Source organism: Ixodes scapularis, unplaced genomic scaffold (assembly GCF_016920785.2).
Source record: "Ixodes scapularis isolate PalLabHiFi unplaced genomic scaffold, ASM1692078v2 PGA_scaffold2__306_contigs__length_199485367, whole genome shotgun sequence".
NCBI lineage: Eukaryota > Metazoa > Arthropoda > Arachnida > Ixodida > Ixodidae > Ixodes > Ixodes scapularis.
The window spans coordinates 42,984,142-43,001,325 of record NW_024609857.1 but is presented as its reverse complement, the minus strand read 5'-3'; positions in this window follow the sequence as shown (position 1 = coordinate 43,001,325).

Sequence of the window (17,184 nt, the reverse complement as noted above, 5' to 3'; positions counted from 1 at the left end):
AATTGACGCGTATACTAATGCCGAGTACCCTACATGCATGTGGGATAGTTATATTATTACGTCTGGTAAACACTTTAAAATAATTAAAGACGTTTACAATCCCCTGCAATGCCGAATTAGAGCGCAGCTCTTGAGAAGGAGAAGGGGAGGGTACGGAGGAGGAGGCATACCTTCGTCGTGACCTTCACGAGTGACTGTGTCATCATGCGTGACGTCATTATAGGAAACGTTCCATGACGCAATGCGCCGGACCCTTTTGACGTCACTCATGACTCTCGTGACGTCACTCATGACGTCACGTGTGACGTCATTATAGGAAATCCCATAATGCAATGCGCGGGTCAGGAGTGAGACCCGCGTTTTGCATCATGGGGCGTTTCTCTAATGCAACGCACGGAACCCGCGTGACGTCACTCGTGACGTCACGTGTGACGTCTTTATGGGTAACGTCCCATAATGCAACGCGCGGGTCACCAGTGAGACCCGCGCGTTGCATCATGGGACTTTTCCCATAATGCAACGCGCGGGACCCTCGTGACGTAACTCGTAACGTCACGTGGGACGTCATTATGTGACGTTTCCCATAATGTACCGCGCGGTTGCGTCGACCGCGACGGCGACGCCGCTCATGTTTGAGACGGGCACCTAAGAGCTGCGCTCTAAAAGAGAGACTGATCTCTGCGTGCCCTGTATAATTTCAGATACAGGCTTCGCGAAGGGGAGTGAGTGAGAATACGTTTATTTCAGAAAGGGGACACCGGATACCTTGACAAAAGTCATCTTATCCGGGGGGGGGGGGGGGTGTAGAGGGTAGGGGTTGGGAAAAAGGGAAAAAGGGAAGTGGTTATATATATTGGGCTAGGCCCGCCTTCTTGACGAAGTCAAGAAGGGTGTCGAGGGTTAGCTTCCTCTCTGGAGGACCTCTTTTGGGGGTAACCCAGTCTTCGTAGTTTTGTGGTGTGAGTTCGGCGGCAAGTCTTGAGATCGCTTCCTGTCGTTTTCTTGCTGTCGCTTGACAGTCCCAGATGAGGTGTCTGCAGGTTGCCGGTACATGGCATTCTGTGCAGTTAGGGTCAGGGCCCGGGTCGTCTTCTGATGTTCGTTTGTAAAAACGCTTTCGTAGAACTGGTGTAATTGCCGTGTTGGTAGCGAGGCGCCGGAGGCACACCCGCTCCCACCGTGAGTATTTTGATGGGAGCGGGTGTTCCTCCGTTGGCAGTAGAGCAGTCAACCTCGCTTTCCGCTCTTGTGTTGCGAGTGTCTTTATTTCATCGGGATCGGGGTCCTCGGTGGGTATTGTGGCGGAGGAGTCCAGGAGGCCTTGTGCGGAGCAGGTTGCTTGTAGCGTGCTCCGCGCGGCCTCATGGGCTTCTTCGTTTCCCGGGATATCTTGGTGTCCCGGAATCCATGAAATTTTGAGGGTGATTCCTTTAGTTCGGAGATAGCGCGCTGCGGCTTTGATGTCATTCACAGTCTTGTTACGGCTGCTGGCTTTCCTGCATTCTCTAACAGCCTCTTGGGAGTCAGTGTAGATGAAGATTTCTGTGGGGTGCTCATCCTCTTTGGCATTTTCTAGTGTCCAAAAGATTGCTTGGAGTTCAGCGGTTTTGGCACTGGGGGTATAAGGGAGGATTTTAGCGCTTGTTTCGCCGGTGCGGAAGGAGTACCAAGCAATGGCTGTCCTACCGTCCTCGTTTCGCGACGCGTCTGTGTAAATGACTTTATTGGTCTTACATTGAAGGAGATGTTCTATCTCTTTTATGTGTTTTTAGCAACATTTTTTCTTCTATTACAGTGCTCTTTGCTTTGATTTTGGGGTATAGACACTTTACACACGCGCCAAATTACAGCCGCCATTGCTGACCTTCTCTTGTCTTACCGAGATGCCGAGCAACTGAAACGGTAGTTGAAGATCCTCTACAAGGGCCGATGCTTTAGAAAAGGACACAGTTGAATCTAATATGGCAATAACCCGGCCTGCTATGGTAATGATAAAGTGAAATAAACGGAATAAGAGGAAAGAAAAGCTGAAGGTCAGTTATGGCGGCGTCCATGCACAGCTGCTGCAAAGCGTCTATAGGCTTGATCTCTGTTATGCATTCGTCTTCCCATGGAGGAGGAGAAGTGGCATTAGCTGGAATTTCAAGTCCGTTACTCCGAGGTGCTTAAGGATGATTCTTCCCGGTTCGGTTCTTTTGAGGCGGTCTCTCTGACTGTTTTGTGCTTCTTTTGCTAGTTCTTTGATTGTGTTTATTTGAGCCGCTTTGTGTAGGTCGGGAATGCGGGTTATCTTGGGCAGACCCGTGATAACTCTCATAGCTGCCTTGTTAAGGGTTTCAACTTGATCTTGCCGGGTCTTGGTAAGACGAAGGTAGTTATAACCGTAAACGGCTTTGGAGACGAGCAGTAATCGTACCAATAGTTTTAAAGGTTTTTCTTCTGCCCCCCAAGCTTTGGTTGTTGTTCTCTTGATAAGGTTAAGGCCGCGTCTCCATTGTATCTTAATCTGGTTCAGCCAGCTCCGTGCTTCCCCCATCCTCGTCGATTGTGAGACCGAGGATCTTTACACTTGGTTGTCTTTGAATTTTGGTGAAATCAACGTACAAATTAATGGTGTCTCCGATGTTTTTCTTTCTAGCCCTCTTTGAGGCGACGACTGTGTAGGTGGTCTTTTCGGCTGAGATTATCATATTTGTTTCACGCATAAAGTTCATGGTAACATCCAGGGCTTCTTGAAGTCGCCTTTCTTGAATGTTGGGTGTGCCTTTGTTGATCCATAAGGTGACGTCGTCAGCGTATATAGTGTAACGTACGTACGTCTCGAATTGCCTCCAGGCGGAATGCTAGGTCAGCCATGGCCATGTTAAATAGTACTGGGGAGATGACCGCTCCTTGGGGAACTCCTACCGTGTTTCTTGTGAGGGGGCTCGTGGTGCCTCCAATGTGAACTTGAAATTTGCGTCGATGAAGGAAGGATTTGATGAAGTTTAGTATTCGTCAACGTAGGCCTCGATTTTTTGCTCCTCGAATGACTGTTTCATGTGGGATGGAGTCGAAAGCTTTTTTGATGTCGATCGCCACTTTTGTACGAGGCTGTACTGTAGGTTGAAATTTGGTTACGTCATTGTGAATCATGGCTAGACTGTCTTGTGCGGACAGGTGTGGACAGAATCCAGTTTGCATGGGGTGTAGCCTGTTGTGTGACTCTAGGATCCAGGTTATTCTGGCCAGGACCATACGTTCCATTACTTTAGATAAGTTGGAGGTTAGCGAGATGGGTCGGAGGTTCTGCATGCCATTGTTGGGTTTGCCCGATTTCGGAATGGGAATTACGGTGGATATCTTCCAGTCATCGGGAAGTTGACCAGATTCCCATATCTCGTTGTATTTGTCTAGGAGCTCACGCATTTCTTCATCCGGAAGGTTTCGGAGTGCTGTGATAGTAATGTTTTCCGGGCCTGGAGCTGTGTTGCTTTTTGCTTTTGCTAGAGCGTCCAAGAGCTCACCCATGGTGAAAGGGGAGTCTTCTGGCATTAATGCGTTTATGGGTTCCGGCGCATAGCAAGTATTCGGTGGTTCCTTGGCTGGTTGAGGGAAGAAACTCTCTCCCGCTGCTTTTGCTAGCTCTTCTTCTGTTATGTTTAGCCGTAATGCGAGGTTGGAACCGGTGTTTTTGCTTTTGGTTTTGCAGTTCATTCCTCGATATGTGTTCCATACCTTCTTTAGTCCAGTCTTTTCACCGAAGGAGCTGCAGTGTGCCCACCATCTGTTTCGTCTAAGTTCGAGAGTGTATCTTTTGGCCCTTGCCGTGGCTAAGTTAAGTTTGGTCCGAAGTGCTCGATTTTGTTTATTTTTTCGGTATCTCTGGAGCGCTTGGAGGCGGCTAGCCCAGAGATTGAGGAGATGAAGGTCGGGTATAGGAGAATCTTCTTTAATCTGGTATACTGTCTTTGCGACCTTAAGGGCCCGCTGGATACGGGTGGCAAGGTGTCCTTCCTTGCTTGCGGCTATGGCGGTGCGGAAGACATCCCATTTAATGAATTTCGCCTGATGTTTGGCTGGAGAGGTTTTTTTAAGTCGAATGACTATGGGCAGATGGTCGCTGCCCATCGGATCTGGCAACGTATGCCAGGAGGCTTTGAAGTTCTTCGTGGCCCAGGTGAGGTCCGGGGTTGTGTCGTTGTGCCTGGTGCTTGTTGCGATCCTTGTAGGGGTGTCGGGCTCGTTAAGAAGGACCAGCCTCAGTTGCTTGCATTTGCTGGTTATATTCCGTCCTCGTTTGTTAGCTTTTTTGTACCCCCACTGTGGGTGTTGGGCGTTCATATCCCCAGCGATGAGTGTGGGTGTGGTGCCTTGCACTGTGGCATCGGACCTGTCTGCGTCGTCTCCTTCTTTCTGTCCCGGTCTAATGTAGACGTTGTAGATGTCGAATTGTTGATTGCCTATGCGTAACTTAACTCCCACAACTTCTCTGGCTCCGTCACATATTTGCGAGGTATCTATTTGTGATTGTGTTGTACTGTTCAAGACGAGGGTGGTTGCTTGGCCATAGGTTGTACCAGTGGATTGTTGGCTTTGGTAGTTGCGGGATCGTCGGACGATGGTGGGATGAATATATGTAGTGTACCCTCGAATATTGAGGTTTTCGACGTTTGCTTCCTGTAGGAGGAGGACGTGTGGTTTGTTTTCCCTCATTTTCTCTAATCTTTCTTTAAGTTCCGCTGCCTTGTTATTAAATCCCCTGTAGTTCCATTGTAGAACCCAAGGAAATATCGCCTTACGTTTTGGTTTGTTTTCTCTGTTGTGTTTGGGCAAGTTAATCATTTAGTCGTTTGAGGATATCTCGTAGGGTTTGCGAGATGTTCTTGAGGGATTTTTCGACTCTGTCCATGCGTTGTTCCATTGCCGTTAGACGTTGCTTGCAGCTGGTGTGATTATGTTGTTGTTGCCAGTCTGAGTTTCCGCAATTTGTGGCTGGAGAAATTTGCAGGTTTTGCACGGTTGATGAGGTGACATCTGAAAATTTTCCGAATACCATGGGTGGAACGTATGGATTGACATTGCGAGGTGTTGCCCATGCTCCTTGTGGGGTGGGGTTAGTCCATGATTGTGAAGAGTTTGATCCGGGGGGTGCTAGGTCCATTTTTGTCATATTGAAAAGGGGTCTTTTTCCCTGGAGTGTCTGAGCCGGGAGTCTTTTTGGAGGAATTTTTCACTTGGGGCAGTCGTTACTTGTGGCGATGTGGGGACCACCGCAGTTTATGCATTTAGGCTGTAGTTCACATCCGGACTCGCTATCATGAGTGTGTCCGCATCGGTCACAGCGCTTGATGCCGCTAGGGCAGACGTCCGATTTGTGGCCTATTTCATGGCATGAGTAACAGACGAGAGGTCTTGGTCGATAGTCGGTTACTCTGAATATTTCGCAGAGGAAACAAACGTGCTTTGGAATAGATTTCCCATCGAAAGTGATCAAGATGGTCCTGCCCGACCACCTAATGGGACGAGCTGCGACGATCGTGTGTGTTCTGCAGTCAAGACTTTCCATAAGGGTTTCTGGAGTTTCTTGCACGTCGTGTCCAGAAAGGTAGATAACTCCGCGGATTTGATCATTTGAAACCGCCATGTAGGGTTTCACCTCGTGGCTTTGTTCGCCCTTGACGATTTGGTTGATGTTGAGTAGTTTATTCGTAAGGAGGGGGTTCTTTGTTGTGATCGCAATAGTGTTAGATTTCTGGTTGCGGTGGACGTAGAAGTCATCTTTGTTTTGAATTCCTGCCTTTTCCATCGCCCCAACAGTGTCTCTGCCGGTGAAGTTGTCTACGCGCTCTTTGCACGTTAAGTTCAGAACGACCGTGTGCCTGGGTGTTCTCTCTGTTGCTTGCGTGACTTTCTGCTGATGGTAAGTAAAGTTGGCACGTTGTCTTTCTTGTCTTTTTTGTGAACCTTGAAATTGAAATCCATCATCTTCCATGTTCTCGACTTCTCTAAATGAATTCTCATTCGAGTTGGTTGATGTGGAAGGCATGTTATGCCTTGCCGTAATGGTGGACCGAGTCAGCGATTCTTTCTCACCCGTTTCGCCTTGTTGGGGTGGTGTCTGGGAATTTCGCTGAGCTCGGAAAATCTCGAATTCGTTCTTGTGCGTGAAGTACTCTTGAAAAGCGACACCATTCGTGACCATTTCTTCGTAGGCTCCACTGTTGGAGCGGAGCGACTCAATGAGTTCTTTATTCCTTATGTAGAACTCGATAGATACTCGATTCTGCATAAATCCTTCGATCGCTTAGCGTTCTTGGGTACATGCCACTAAGAACTGGCTGTCCTGTGGTGAGAGTGTTGAAAAATCCAACTGACCTTGTTGGGTAGGGTGTCCTGTGGTGTTGCTTGGAGCCGGGTAGGGGCTCGCGTTCGTCTGCTCCATGGAGAGGGCCTTCGTGCCAGAGCGTCTTTTGCCAGCTGGCGTCGTCAAAACGGTCTCCGAAAAGACTGATGGTTTGGCGTCCGGGCCCGTGGGCAGTGCGGGTTGGCTTTCTGGTGTCTTCTCCAGGGTGTCAAGTCCTGGAAGGGCCCCTCGGGGCAACGAGTGCCGGTAAAACTGACCTGTAAGGCCGAATTGTTAGGCTTATCAGAGCGCTGAGAAAACACGTCCTTCATGGACGATCTTCGTCGTTGTCTCTTCGGGAAGGGGAAATGTCCTGCGCCGGGGGGGGGGGGGGGGGTTCATGTTTGTAGTATTTTGTTGAAGTGGTTGCTGCTTATTACAGTGTGGCAGGTGGAAGTGACGTCGCCTGCTTCCAGGTTTCCAGCTCGCAAAATAACAAATTTGCAGGAACTCAGTACATCAGCTCGGCTCTATAGCCGACGACGAAATCGTCGCTTGTGTACTTTAGCAGTTTTTCTACCTTTTCCAACTAACTATATTTTCGAAATCACTAACCTTTACCGTTTCCGGTATGCTATTTAGTATCACGAAATTCAGAATAGATACTTTGAAATCGGCAAGTTAAAATGATGCCAAAACGAACATTCAAATATACCCGCCCTTTTCAGTGCTAGTTCTCGTGATCGCCACTGAACCCAAGTTGCAGGCGGAGCTGTGAAACTGAGCTTGCTCTAGTAACGTTGGCTTGCAGGTCAAGCGGGCAGCCTAAAAATGGGCTATGCCGAGCATTTGTTTCGAGCTGCTGCGCAGGTGCTGCAGCGAACTTCCAAAGTATTCATTTCGCACAATGAAACCGCTTATAATCAGTTGTGAACAGAGTCTACAGTCAAAAAAGTGAAGGCGTGCCTTCCGCTGACGTAATTTTTTTTATTGTTGGCAGTACAGACGTTTGCTTTGAAAAGCAGGATCGGGACCAGAATAGTAAATTCAAAACCTACGCAAAGAAAAAATTATTTTGGGCCAATGTTTGGGTTACTCTTTCAGCGATGTTTGCTGGTGTGTTTACCAAATTTTTAGTCACATCGCGGACTATGAAGCAAACGCGGCAGTCTTTCCAAATTGTAACTCCCACGGCCAATTGGAAAAAAATCCAACCGTCACGCCCTTAGTGACTAAAGTGAGACCCACACCGACGGAGAAGATTCTCTTCACCCCATAATAAGCAACAACACTACAAAGATGATTTGTTTGTCTTTTTAAATGGACCTAGAAAGACTGACTAGCCTAGCTAGATGACGGCGCCGTGGATGAAATTGTAGGGGGCGCTGCGCGCCATCGGCGTGCTGCTGTAGCCGTCACCTTCCTCACTCACCACCTTCTGAAGTCTCAGCAAGCTTAATGGGGAAAGCCTTGTTGACATTACTTCTCCCTTAGCAAGGACAGATTTACCTTTGTTAGGCTGTGAGGTGCATGCAGTGGCGATAACAGCAAGAATACTCTCTTTATCCTCATTTTCCGCTTTTACACCAAAGCAACAAATAACAAGAGGCCAGCGAGGCGAGAACTTCTAGGGCTTGTGAAGGCCAGGAGGTTTAAATAATTCATCGGCGAAGTGGTCATTTCCTCGTGTCTGTCGTATTTTCTCCAGATCTTTCTTTTGTGGCTTGGTAACTGCCGAATTGTGGAACGCCGGTTGCTCGCAGTGGCCGCCACGCGCTTTCAATCCGTAGCAGTCGCCGACATTGGTAGGCTAGCCAGTCTTTCTAGGGACCATACTTTTGACGCAGCGCTCACCCCACTTAGCCGAACGCTGCGTCAGAGTTCGGCTGGGGCTCAAGTTCAATAAATGAAGCCGAACGCGGACTTACGGATTTTTTACTTGGGAGGGTCGGTGGCCGAGTGGGCTAACGCGTCTCAGCTCGGAGCGTGTAGCGAAAGCTTGCGCTGCAGAACCTCCTGGATTCTATCACCACCCTTTGGCCGTTTCGATCTGGATGAGTTTCGTACCGACTCGAGTTCGTGTAATCACTAGTGCATAGTGCAAGTTAGAGACCCCAGGTTAGCGGTTGCACTGCACTGGCTAAATTTCTCATCTACAGCTAAGAGAGAAGCTACCCGTTGAGGCGTACTGGCATCAAGGCTGTATAAACAAAAAAGGAACCCAATTTTATACTTTTAGTTTTTACTTTATCTTTCTTGACTGAGCGCGGGGGGAAAATGGACACGAGTACTGCCCAACCTTTGCCCCGCGCTCAATCGAGAAATATGATGTAAAGAATCCAGTGCACATGCTTGAGTTGGTGAACACAGAACTCTGGGGAAAACAGGCTGGACATAGCGCCCCCTATAGTTCAATCTCCTCGCCAGTGGGGGACAGGGCGCACATACAGCAGTTAAAGTCCCTTAAGGCTGCGGTCCCACGGCAGCCATCTTGAACAAGGCGTTAGTTCAACCAATAGATGGCGACACGCACCCGTGGGGTGTAGGGTGCCTACATGTCTGTCTGTCTCAGGGTGAAGACATCCATTGTTGCCCTGAATCTGCCAGCGCGTGACTCTCTCGCGCACTCGGTGCGTGACTTGGGCGGTAAAATGGCGTCTATGCATTAGCCAAAGCTACGGGCTCGAGCTGAGTGGCACCGGGTTGCGCGCGCTCCAAAATGCATAAAAAAACGATTGGGCGGAAAAATGGCTGAGATGTCACCACTCAAGCAAAAGCGCGCGTGTGTATGAAGGCACTCTAGTGGGGTGGCCGAAACATTGGTTCACAGTGGGATGGCTCGAGCACCATCACGTTCCCCTCGTGGCCTTGCTCGCGCCGCTGCCAGCTGTGCTCAGCTAGCTCAAGTAGCGTGGCCCAGCAAACGGATGTATGCGAGAATGTCAGGCTGGGTATAGTTCGTCGGTTGTAACGGGCTTTCGCAATAAATCTTACCAAGGAGGAATCAAATGTTGATTGACGTGTCAATATTCTATCAATGAAAATTTCCTCTGCAGGAATGCACGCTCGGTAGACTCAACCAGTGGAAGCGGACGTCAGGTAAACTGCTTCGCGATTTACGGTACTTACCTCACCATTTTAATGACGACTAAAATAACGTCACGAAATATTGTATTTCACGGGGTCCGGAAGATGTTGTAAAGGTCTAGCGCACACCAGCTCGGAGCACTTGGAGCGAAAGCTCGCGCTGCAGAACCCAACCCGCCCCTGCCCGTTTCGATCTGGAAGAGCATCGTACCGGCGTGCGGTCGTGTATCACTACTGCGTGGTTCACGTTAAAGATCCCAGGTTTGCGGCTGTACCGCACTGGCTAAATTGTTCATCTACAGCTGAGACACCAGACGCCCACTAAGGCAGACTAACTTCCGGCTGTATAAACATACACACAACAATTTGCAATTAGACGCATAATAACAAAGAACACAGCCTGCCGCATCTTTTCTTTTAATGCCTTTTTTTTTTTTTAACTAGCGCAAGCTCGTGCGTTCTTTCTTTTGAGACGGTTAGAACGGTCGCACATAAAACACTCGTTTCTCCTACCCGCCCGCTTCCTCCTCTCATGATGTGTATTTTGTTATAACTAAATAAGCTATGATGATGGTGTATTATTCATATTTACTTCCAGTTTCAGTCAGGGAAAAGGAGTTTCGCGGGAACTAGAGTCAATAAATGAGCTGCGCTTAGAGTATCGGCACTCTCTTCCCCGACAGTGCTGTGAACGCCGCCATTTTGTTGCTTGTGCAGAGCAGGCGCAACTGGCGATCGTCGTGATTCAAAAGTGTGACGTCCTCAGCATTAGATTCGGTGTTAGGACGCTCATGTAATGTTGCTTTGCTTTGTCGAAAACTGTTTAAAGTGGAGGACGGAAAAGCGTTTCTTGTGATTTCAGATAAAGCTTCAAATAACTGGCAACCATGATTTTAAGCCACAATAAGGTCAAGTGTCGCTACTCTGAAGCGTAGCTTATTTAATGACACTATTCATGCTCTTGTTCAAGAGGCTTGTAATACCTGGAGGGGCCATGAGGTAAGCCCCGTGGATTCCAAAAGCCACTACCTTTTGACACCTGCCTCTTCTTCATTGTTCCCGCTTGTGCCAGTAAATAAGCTGCGGTTCCGAGTAACGACACTTGGCTTAAAATTGTGGCTTAAAATCATGGTTGCCAGTTATATGGAGCTTTATCTAAAATCACAGGAAACGCTTTTCCGTCCCTCACAAATGTTTAAACAACCCGCGACAGAGCATTTCAATATTGCCTCAGCTTCCTAGCACCGCATCTAATGCTGAGGAAGTCGTACTTTTGGATCATGATGATCGGCAGTTGCGTTTGCTCTGAGCAAGACCCAAAATGGCGGCGCCCAAACCAATTTTTTGGAGCTGAGTGCCGATACTTTAAAGCAAGTGAACTCGGGTGTATTATTTTCCTCTTCGTCTTTATTGTTTATTGATTTCAATCATATCGAATAATGAGCGCATTATATCACGCTACGCGTGTGTAATTATTTGTCTTAGATTTATTTGCCTGACCCAATACTTAAACCATTCATTTATCGATAGTAAATCTTCCAATATATCTTTTAAATGTGAAGGTAAAAAGACACGGAGATTGATGATGATACAGATGCCAACGCCGCCCTCGGAAATTTTTTGAACACTAGAAATCAGCAGATTGTCTGCCATCCGCCAGGTAGCGCAACAAAACACCCAAACAGTTTTTAATTGGTTTTAAAATTAGCTAAGCTCTACACCTATTAAGAAACCGAAGCAAGATCATTGTGAAAATTTAATACATTGCAATGTATATCTATTCCAAACAATAAATGTTATTAAATGTCAATAAATCTGTTTGATGTCCAAAACAGATATGCGTCAAAAACGGGTAAGTTTGAAGGGCTCCTGGAGCGTTATGACTTTGAAAATGAAAAAAAGCCATCGTCCACCTCTTGGGCAACCATTGTAGCTCTAAATGTTATAAAAGATTTTATCATAGTTTAATTATTTCTTCAGCGGCATTTGAACTACCATGTCTCGAAGCACAAAAAGTGCTACGTTTGATATAAAATATCTAAACAAAAAAATTTACACAACATTAAATTTTTTTCTGCGTATTACCGATTATAAGCACTACATCTGTAGCTAATTTCATTGCCCTAGCGCTTGTCATTAAAACATATTTGTGCTGAAAAATGTCAATTTTAGGGCAAAATTTGGAGGGATGAAAAAAACAAAGTAGTGCAAATATAAAAAAAAATGGATCGTTAGATTCTGCTCCGACATCATCTTAACAAAACTGCTATATTGGAACCGTGCTATCTTTAATGCATCGTTCATAAAACATGAACTAGCGGAGCAAGTGAGGGTCCGCGCCGTCATATTCGCAACGCTACAAGTGCGCATGAACAGTAAAAACCAACACATACATAATATCAAATGAAAGAGGATTGCATCGCCTTTCGAATGACATCAATCCCACAAAACAGTATTTAAAAGGAGATGAGTAATGGCCTGCGGAAAAGTACCTAAACTGCCACATTCAGTGGGACCGTGGCCTTAATAAAATTAACGTTTTCAAGTACCGCCAACCATTGTTGTGCAAATGGGCCAGACACGTGCCACCATTCGCTTCTAAGAACCGCTCATATCAGTGGACCGCCGCCATTTGCTTCCAAGGCCCACTCGAGACAAGGGGCTCGTGCACTGGCGCATGTGACGCTACTTGCTTGACAAACGTGAGCACACCTATACTTCGTCTCACCTTAGCATGGACTATTGTTAGCCGCGCATGCTAAAAGTGCGAGCTAGTTGGTGGATAAAGCCTCGGCGGCTGCACGGCCGCTCGTGCAGCGGGTGCTACAGTCAAGGCAGTCAAGGCTACCCGCTAGCGCTTGCACAGCCTTCGCAGTTAGTCCATACTAAAGTCACTGGATCCTGGGAAAGTAGCGCCATTGCCTTCCCTACCTGCTAGCTGGACACAAACGGATACTGACACACAGACGACCCAAACCTAGCAAGACGATTGGCTAATCGGCCTAATTAGAAAATTTATTTGCAACACTGTGGACAGGATTTTGTAAGAGACGCGCAGAGGTTAAGAACACTGTGTACACATATATGCGCGAACCAGTGTCTGTACAGTTGGCGGGTCTTTGCCGCGGAGCCACACGCACAAGTTCGAAGGCGCACACCCCGAGATGTCCCCGTCCGCGCGATCACTCACGCGGCCGAAGCGTCATCCCAGAGCCGCACACCCGCGCCCACGCCCCCAACGGCACCGCTCTGAACTCAGGGACCTAGAGGTTGTCCAGGTACCTGAAGCGGAGTTCAATCCGCGAGTCGCGAACGCTCAGGTACCGGCAGGACCATCGCCTGAGGAACTCTTGTTCTCCGAGGAAAAACAGTTGCTCCTCGAGGTGTCCCACGAGCTCCCGCCGGAGCCGCCACAGGAGGGGCCAAAGAGCACGCGATCGACGCGCCTGTCTCACCGCGCAGCACCGGTTCCTCCACAGCACGTACTCGGCCGCGGCGAGGAGGAGACGGACGAAGACGCCCGGAGGGCATCTCCCGCGCAGCAGGTAAAGTCCTACGCCCAAACCGCGGAAGCTGGTGCGGATGACGCGCCAGAACGTCCGCGCCACAACGCACTCCTTCACCGCGTGCACATTCGTTTCGCGATTCCCACAGTTAGGGCACTCGTCCGTGCGCGACACGCCCCAGCGGAGCAAGCGGTCTCCGCTGGGGAGGACGCCCCAACCGTGCTGCCATTCGAAGTCCCGTAGGTGCCCCGGGAGATACGAAGAAGTGAGGCGGGACCAGGAGAAAGAGTCTCCGAGCTCCACCTGCGTTGCCGAAATCTGCGGCTCCAGGAGGACCTCTGTGAGACGAGCCGTCGGTGTCTCCACTACGTCCAGCTGGGGCGCCCGCTCTTTGAGACGTTTGAAGAGCTGTATTGCCCTTCGGTAGTCAGACGGCGGGGTTTCGGCACAGGGGCCGGGTGAGCTCGGCGACTCGACTCCCAGTTCTCGCCGGGAGTGCCCCACGAAGTAGAGCGCGAGGGATCGGGCTGGGCCGTGCTCATCGCGCAATATCTTCAGCATGGTCTTGAGTTGGAGTACTGCGGGTGCGATGTCGACACAGGGAAAGCCCCACCCTCCACGCTCGCGAGGGAGGCAGACAACTGGCCGAGTGACCAGCTTCGTCTTCTCTGACCAGAAGAAGCTGTAGAGCGCGCTTTTCACCGGTCGGATGAAACGTGAGGTCGGGAGCGCCGTTTGCGCCAGATACCAGAGGCGTCCACAGAAGACAGAGTAGGCTAGGTACCTGCGCTCGGCCAGGGGAAGGGCGTAGGAGCGAGCAGAGTCCACTTTCTCCCCGATGTCGCGCGCCAGGCGCGCCCACATGTCCGCCGAGACTCCTGACGAGCGGTAGGTGACACCAAGGATCGTGACCGAAGTTTTTGCCGGGATCGGTGAAGAGGTGTCAGGCGGTCGGTTAACCCACAGCACCGCGCTCTTCTGCTCATTCAACCTCGCTCCGGAGAGAGACCCGTAGGTCTCGAAGATCCGGAGAGCCGCTCCGAGGTCGTCGGTGTCCCGCAGGTACAGTGTAATGTCGTCGGCGTATGCCGACACCTTCACCTCGCCGTTTCCGGGCAGGGAGAGTCCGCGGACCTGGGGCGTCCTTTCGACGTTGGCTAGGAAGGGCTCCAGGGTAAGGACGAAGAGCAGCGGCGAGAGCGGGCAACCCTGGCGGACCCCCCGGGTGACGGGGAAGCTGGCCGTCACACCGCCGTTTAGATAGAGGTCGCTTTTCATGTCACTGTAGAGCGTCTCGAAGAGTCGAACCCCTTCAGGGGGAATACCGAAAGCGGTGAGCACGGCCAGGAGGAACGGGTGCTCCACCCGGTCGAAAGCCTTCGCTTGGTCGAGGGAGGCAATCAGGCCTCTGGCTTGGCGAGCGTTCGTGTACTGCACCACGTCCCTCGTCAGGGATGTCAGGGTCTGAATGCTGCGGCCGACGATCGAGCACGTCTGGTGGGGTGTCACCACGTCCGGGAGCATGCCGTGGAGGCGCTGCGTGATGATCGACGCTAGCAGCTTGTAGCTTGCGTTGAGTAGCGTGATGGGACGCCACGCGCCCGGGTCGTTGGGGTCTCCTCCCTCCTTAGGCAGAAGAATGATTCTGCCTCGGCGGAACGACTCTGGAAGGCGGTGCTCCGTGAAAAATTCCCGGAGCACGGCACAGATATAGTTGCCCAGCACGTCCCAGAAGGTACGGTAGAATTCGGCGGGAAACCCATCTGAGCCCGGCGCGGACCCAGTTTTCATTCTTGACAGGGCAAGGAGCACCTCTTCGGGGTTGGGGGGCTCGTGCAGGTGTGCGGCTAGGTCTTCGGGAACTTGCGGGAGATCGCGTAGGAAGGGGTGCGCCACGAGGGTCGCACGGTCCACCGCCGATTCGGTGGTTGCGAGGGCCCGGAAGTGGGCGCTGAAACCGGAGACCGACGGTTGACCTGGTGTTGCTGGCGCGCCTGGGGTTGTCGGCACTGAAGGGACGCGTCGCTCCCGCACTTCGGTGCGGTGGGCGTAGCGCAGCACCTCGGGGTGAGCCGAGGGCCCGACCCGTCCGTGGTAGGCTGTGGCTGCGTTGGTACAAAGTCGTAGCTGTCGCTGGTAACGGTCGAGGAGCTGCTGCAGGTAGCCCCGCATTAGCGGAGTCCTCGCGCCGCCCCGTCGCAGGATCCGAATTCGCAGAGAGGTGTCTCGGAGCTGCTCGGCGTGCCGCCGACGCAGTGCACGACCCTCCGCCACGCACGCCACCCGCCAGCTGTCTTGAAGCCGGTCAAAGGTCAAGGGGTCTGGTGCCGCTCCATGGAGGGACCGGCGCAAGGCTTCTCTCAGGCAGTCGCGGCTTGTTTTGTCTCGCAGCAGTCGGGTGTCGAGACGCCAGGTGCGTTGAGTACTGGCTTTGCTGCTGAAGCGGAGCTCTACGAGTACCGGACGGTGGTCGGAAATGTACGTAGTGGAGGGAGGGAAGTTCATTGCGCAGCAGGCGGTGACAGAGGGGCTCAGAAACTCGGAGATGTAACACCTGTCCAGGCGACTGCTCGAGTTTCCTCGTTGCCAGGTATGCTCGAAAGCGGTGCCATGGAGCTGAGTCCAGCAGTCCACTAGGTCGAAGTGTCGCATCAGGCGTATCAGCTCGCCGGCGTTCCACGTGGTGCGTCCGTAGCCTGGGCCCCTGACATCGCGCCGGGAATCGACGACGCAGTTGAAGTCGCCGAGGAGCAGGCAGTGGCGAGCGTCGAGCAGATGGACGTCCAGGCTCTTGAAAAAGGCCGGGGATTGCGAACGCTGGACTGGAGCGTACACGCCCACAGCACGAAAGCGCGTGCCGTCCACGAAGAAATCAAAAGCGATGTACCGCCCGTCGGGGTCAAAGCAGCACGCGCTAAGACGGAGGAGCGAGCGGTTAAAGATAATGACCCCCACCCCCGAGCTCCGTGTAGTGGCGTATGAAAAGAAACAATCCACCCCATACCGCTGCTTGAAGAGGTCCACGTCGCGCTGCCTGTGGAAGTTCGTTTCTTGCAGGAACAGGAGGTCGCAATGGGCGGTTCGGGCGAACTGGATGACCTCGATCTGTTTTTTTACGCTGCGGAAGCCCTGAACGTTCAGGGTGATGACTCGCAGGTGCGCGAAAAGGGGATGGAGGGGGGGGGGGGGGTCGTTGTGTTCACTGCTAGTCCGTGGATGTATCGGATGTGATGCACGAGCTGTCAGACAGCGCGACGAGGTCCTTCCGCAACCGCTTGGGAGCCGCTGCCGATGCTGGAGTGGATCCTGGGGACCCTGATTCGCCGCTGCTGGAAAGATCTCGCTTCCCGTCTTCGGCACCGCCATGCGGGCTGCGACTGCGGCTGCAGGTTTTTCGGAGTTCCTCGGAGGTGCCGCGGCGACGATCTCGGCCGCGCGGCAGAGCGCTGTCTTTGTCGTGGGCAACCTCGTCGATGACGAGGCGGTCGTCCGACGATGAGGCAGAGTCCTCCGTAATGTCGCTCCAGCTGGGAAGCGGGCTGGGGCAGAGTTCCGGCGTTCGCGGGCGTTCCTCCTTCACCAGTACTTCCTCTGAGCCGGGACTGGTAGGAGTGGGCGCGTGCACAGATGCGGTGTGGACCGCATTCGAAAGCGCGGCCTCGGCGGCGTCCTGTGACGCGTTCGAATTCGCGTCGGTGGCGCTTGCCGGCTTCGACTGTTGCGATGTCGGGGCGAGCTCGGACGGGGTCGTCACTGGGGGCTCGGCGGGGGTAGGCGTGTCACCGGACCCTTGGGTGGCGGCCGTCGCCGCAGGAGGGGGAGTAGGGGTGGTAGGAGGCCTGCCCTGGGACTTCGGAGTCTGGGACGCCGGAGTCAATGCCGGGAAGTCGTCCTGGCCGCAGCCGGCCACGGCTGAGTAGCTGCGACGCTGGGTGCAGTCCACCGTGGCGTGGGCCGCTCCGCAGCGTCCGCAGCCGGCCGCGCAGCCGACGGTGTCGTGGCCGAAGGCGGCGCAGCGGGCACAATAGGGCACGTTACAGGCCGCCTTGAGGTGGCCCTCCTGCTGGCATCGTCGGCAGACTCTCTTGAGACCGCGGTAGTCGAAGGTGGCCCGATGACCGGAGACGCGGAGGAAGTTCGGCACCGGGGTAGACTCCTTTATCTCCATTCGGATGTAGCGGGTACCCGTCCGGAGGTTGGGGTGGTCCTGGTAGACGCCGAAGCGAATATCCAGAACCTTCCCGTAAAGCGACAGGGCGGCGGCGA